Source organism: Xiphophorus couchianus, chromosome 1 (genome assembly GCF_001444195.1).
Source record: "Xiphophorus couchianus chromosome 1, X_couchianus-1.0, whole genome shotgun sequence".
NCBI lineage: Eukaryota > Metazoa > Chordata > Actinopteri > Cyprinodontiformes > Poeciliidae > Xiphophorus > Xiphophorus couchianus.
The window spans coordinates 15,266,818-15,272,889 of NC_040228.1; positions in this window are offsets into that span (position 1 = coordinate 15,266,818).

Here is a 6,072-nt window from a genome sequence, read left to right on the forward strand (position 1 = left end):
ATTTGAATATCTGTCAAAAGCTAGCTTAGTTCACTAATTGCACGTAAAAAATTAAAACGTTATTATTCATAATATAGATTAAAGCCACAGAGAAGTGTAGACATTTACTTTTGTTGACTTTGATGATTATAAAAACGTGAAACTTTGTTTCTCTGAACATTATATAAGATCAAAAAAAAATTTGTCTCAACAGAAATGGTATGACATTGCTCATTTATTTATTTAATTTTATTTATTGTAGCAGGTAGTTTGACTGAGAACAACTTTTCATTTTCAACATCTTGTTCAGAAAAAAAAAAACATTATGAGGAGACTGTTGAACTTTACTTATGTAGCATCTTTCACGGGATAAAACCACAAGGTGCTTCACATTAACACAACCGTAAGAGAAAAATAAAACATAAAGGAGAATAAAATAGCACGCAAAGCAATTATCCAGTAGGAGTTGAGATTCTCCACAAAGAGGATAAGCCATAATAGCTCATATATTAAAAGGCTGGCTATTGTAATGAGTAATGGAAAGTTGAGCAGAAGGAAAAAGTGCCTTGAGAGAGGCGAAGCAAACCACTTTTAATAATTTGCTGAAAGTCACGAGTAATGGACTGCAGCTCATTTTCTAAGGCTCACTGACAATGAGCCTTCCTCCACTAACTTCTCAGCAGTCAGTGGAGGAAAGTTAGAATATAAATCTCCTTTTATATTTCAGCATTATAATCAAGTTTATTTGTATTGCACATTTCAGCAACAAGGCAGTTCAAAGTGCTTTACATCATAAAAACACAAAAATACAAAGTCATAGAACACACAGTCAACAACTGAAGTATTACATTTTGTCAAGTGCCATTGTTACACATCCAAATGTTGATTAATTTTTAATTTATTATGTTTCAAAAGCAACTCTAAACAGGTGGGGTCTTTTCTGGAAGTTTGCTCCAGATTTGTGGTGAGAACCTGAATGCTGCTTCTCAATTATAAGATAAAAATACATTCCCATTATATAAAATATCAGCAAAAATGTTTGGGTTTTTTATATAGAAAAAAATTTGTAAATTATCGATAAAACATGTTTTTACCCGAGATTGTTTTCACTGTTTCTAAAATTTCTTTCAGAACAGTAGTTTTAGCAGTGGCTTCAAATTCTGTGAAATATTGACAGTGATGCCTGATGTTCACTTTAATGGACAGATAATTAATTGCAAACATAGAATCAGCACTTTAAATTTCATCAATTATGCAAGTCCTTAATTATTAATGAATGTCACAATTTATTTGGAAAATGTTGTGGATATAATAAAATGTTTCTGTAAACTTTCTCTGCCTTCCCAGTAGGTGGCGGTGTACTGAATGACACGGCCCAGTGAAATGGCTCAAAGTACAAATCTATCATCAACACCTAGACATGTAAAATAAATCCGCTTTTAAAAGCTGTTCCCTTTAAACATGTTACTGGACACAAGAGGATAAAAATTGTAAGAATTTGAACAACTTAAACTCCTGAAACTGCAAAGCTGCACCCGATAAACTCAAAGGTTCCCCACCAGCTTTGCATTATCATCTTTGAGATACATCCTGAAGAGACATATCATTTGAGCGTACATGCCCTTGCTTTTCTTTGCTCATCCTGCCCACTGGAGTAATTTATTAATAGACTGAGTTGAAGGTAAGAGGACCTAAGAAGAAGGAGCACAAGTGTCCTGCCTTGATACCCTTGACCGTGACTTACAGTGTTGCCTTCCTGTGTTCGGGGAGCTGGCCTGACCCCATCTGATACCCAGTAACCTCCCCAAGACCTCATCACTGGAACGCCCCGTGGCCAGATTGGCAACTTATTATTTTTATCCACCTCGAGACAATAGGTGGGAGCCTCATAAAATGACTCCGATAATGACAGACGAGAGAGCAAACATTGTGTCCCAGGGGTGAGACATCTGCAATCACACAAGGAAGCTGAAATTAATGGCAGATTAAAGGTCAGAGTTTCTCACAGGGCTATCTCTAGTTTCCTGAGACACACAAGGCTCCATTTTTTAACTAAATCGCCTTTTCTCCGGTTTGGTTTGGTCATGTGCAACACCTTGCGATAGTACTAATACCCTTTGGACAATTTTTACATTCTGACACATTACAACAGACTTCATTGCATTTTATTTTGCTTTTGTGACGGATCAATACAAAGTGGTGGAGCCGAAGAAAAATGGCTTCAGATTGATTCACACATTAAATCCTTACTACAGATTCTCAACTGGATTTAGATCTAAAGTCTAAAGGAGATGGTGTGCTGCAGTTAAATTCCAGTCTTAGTTTTTTGATACTCATATCTTGGACGAAGACTAAAACTCACAGTTTTGGGAGTCATCTGACCAGTTCACTTTCAACGTGTTCTTGTGTCCCCTAAACGACTTGAGACAAACTTCACATGGCTGTCTCTCAAAAACAGCTTTCTTTTTGCCACTCTTCAATAAAAAAGACCGATCTGAGGGAAGCAAAACAAATAACTGGGCCACAAAATTATGTTACCTGAGTCATGGATCGCTGAAGCTCCTCCAGAGCAACCATCGGCCTCTTGGCTGCTTTTCTGAAAAACACTCCACATGATTCTGTTCATTCAATAATGTTGACTTAATGAATGAAACCGTCACAGGACAGCTGCGTTTGATCAAACTACACACAAGTAGGCTGTTTCTAACGTCAACTGGTTTCTTTTGATTTTATTCGTAGAATGCCAGAGTAAAGGGGACTCATTGTAAATACATGCCACAAAATCATTTTTGCTACACTTCAGTAATCATGCACTAATTTGTCCTGGTCTATCACATCACACAAAACCTCAAGGTAAGGCTTGTGGTTGTGACGTGATAAAATGTGAAAAGGTTTACATTTTTTTGCAGCCTTTTATATTTCTTAACACTTTACTATGACTGAAAACGAGGGTCAAATATCTAACGGAGGTCTTAAAATATCTGATTGAAAGAACATTGTTTGATTTCTTTTCTAGCGGTCACTGAGTTCCACGGGGATCGTGGAAAGGCATCCTTGTGGGGAGAAGTTTCCAGATGATCCCAGGATGTTGTGGGGAGGGGTGGCGAAAGGCAAGGCTGCATCTTCCTGTCCTTACAGTAAACACAGAGGAAGCCTCAAGTCTGGCCCGAGCGACGCAGATGAGAGACATCAGCCTCCGTAACAAGAGCAGAGAATGACCCAATCAATAAAGGCAACAAACACTTTCGTATCTACAATCGTCCACAGCGACTTTTCTCTTCAAAGCCGTTTGAAGGGCGAACGATTTCCATCAGGCTTGAAAGGGAAAGGAAGGAAGCAAACATCTGTGGGCTGGAGATGGAAATAAAGTCATTATTATTATGCGTTTTTTATTTTGGTACCCCCCCCCCTCTGCCTCTCTCTTGCTCTTAACTTTTCACTCCCCAGATTTCAGGATGGGAGTGCATGGCTCGGTGAATAGATTTGTTTCCTGCTCAGCCGTAGCACAGAAAACGAGATCTTTCCTGCTTGTGTTAGCTTTCCCCGCTTTGTTCTTTGCAAACGCATTCACCTGAACTACTTGCTTTCGGTGACTTGCGGGAAATCAAACCCGCTACCCAGAACTTCCGCTAGACGTTTCCACCATCCACCCTTCGTGACGCGTTTATCGAAAAATAGAACTTATATTTGCAAAATCTGCTGGCTTTGACATTTCAAGTGTTTGTCTTTCTCTGGGAGCTGAATGGACACTCTGCAGGAGCAACTTCCTCTGATGGAGGCCGTTTCATGGGTTGTGGAGGAGGAAAGTCAAGGAGCTGCCATATTCCACACACCCTCTCTCTACCTCTTTCTCTCTCTCTCTCTCTCTCTCTCTCTCACACACACACATCCTTGCTCTCTGCCCATAGTCACACCACCCTCTCCACTGTCTCTCACCATGTTATCAGTGCAGGAAGAGGCAGGGTGGTGCATTCTGATGTGGCTGTACACACTGGATGATTCTTGGCTTCTGTGCTGTGGTTTTGCATTGGGTATAACGTCAATGAAAGCCGGGTATTTCTGGTAATGTGTTGGGTTTTGCATTAAAAAAATGCAAATTATCAGTTGCTACCATTCTGTTCCAGTTCTGTTTTTTGCAAAAAAATTTAATTTAATTTTTTTTATCAGCTCTGGTGAAAAATAGCACCGGTGAGCCGAAGCTGAGATGATGCTGCACAGACATGGAGAATGAAATATAAGGGCTGGAACTTCCTGTCTGCAGACAAGAAGGTCAAAGTTTGGATAAGACATACCGTTCTGCTTGAACCCTGACCATAAATCGGTGGAAGCCGCACAGAAAACATACAATTTGTTTTCGATTCTCCACTGAAATGAATCACAGTAAACTGCGATATCGTCTGTACCACCCTTTGTGTCACGCCAGAGTTTTTTCCCCCCAACAAAACAAAGGCGCTGCTGCGCCGTCCGATTGTGTGAAGCGAGTGTGCCGTGAGCGTGCACACAGGTTGGCGGGCGGCTGCGGCAAACGGACAGTGTGGCCCATTATCTGTTGATTAGCAAGCAAGTCTCGCCTTTTCCTGAGTGATTTTTGTGTTAGCAAGTGCAGAAAAGAGGGAATAACAGTCCCTAATGCACTCTGGCACAAACATCAAACGGGCGACTGTCAGGAAGGCTAATCTGAGCCTCTTTCCCCCCCTTCATTCCCATGTTTTGACAATAAAGATAGCCTATCTCATCCCATTACAAGCTGCCAGTTTCCCGCCTTGTTCCCGATATGCCTGAAATCTAGTCCTGTGGAGTGTGTTACCCAGTGGGACTGCTGGGACGCTTCCACTGAACTGTGTGTAACCTTCATGTTGCGTGGAGAAGAGCCCTGCTCGTTGTGTCTCACAAGGTTTTGATTTGTGGTAAGTTGTATATTCTGTGCCCACCACATGCCAGCGTTTTGCAACTTTTTAATTATCGCGCTGTCTGTATGACCAAGTTATTTTCTCGGAGCTTTTTCCTGACCGGTGAAGATAAGCACATATATGCTTTACTTGATGCTCTCTTGTGTTTCTCATTTTGAAGAGTGGCTAAGAGAAATGGAACCTCTCTGTCAACTCACACAGTATTTAAAACCACATGAAAATTGTGAGTTTTACTCCACTGCAGTTAGACTCACCTGCTTTGGAAGAATGCGTTTCATTTCAATTCTAGGATCATTTCTAAATTACAATGGCCTCTGAAAGTTTACAGAACAAGTCCTCTTTTGTTGAGATTTGAGAAATCAAAAAAAGAGAGACCATTATAAATAACTTTCAAACTTTGTCTATTTTTAGCTAACTTAATCATTTAGTATTAAGTCGAACAGGAAAAATTAGAACATACAAGTGAGAAAACGTGCAATAACCTGGTCACACATGTGTGTTTAAACTAAATCTTGAACTAAATCTAATTCAGTTTCAGCATTTAGTCTTTGTGAGTTCACACCTGCCATCAACTATATGTGATTTGATCATTATAATAATAATTATAGTAATAATTCACATCCTTTTAGCTAAAGCCATAACACATCTTTATGTATGATGAAGCCTTTTATTAAATATTATTTATTTATTTTTGTTTACTTTAAAAAATGTTCACTAATTTCAAAATTGCCATGATCTGTATTTTAGCTTAGCTTCAAATGTATAATTTCAAATAAAGGAATAAAATATGTCCTATGCACTACGAATCACTAATAAAAAATACTAACTGGACGCACACAACTGTAGATTTCAAATTAAATAAGCTTATCTTCAAAGAACAGCCAGCATATAATCCATGGCTGACAATCCAGCTGTTTAGGTTAATCTCAAGAAAACTAGGTTTTGTGTTTTGTTAAATTACTCAGGAAATCAGGCAAAGTTAAAAATAAATAAATAAATAAAACAGCTTCTGTTAGGCAGAAAGAAGGTGCTAAATTGTCCCCCAGGGCTACCGTGCACAATGCAAATTTTAACATTGATGCAATGTAGTCATAGCAACAGATCACATGAGTGCCTGACTGGCCTTCCTGCAGTTCAGATCTGCTTTTAAAAAAAAACAAAACGTATGGCGTACCATAAACAG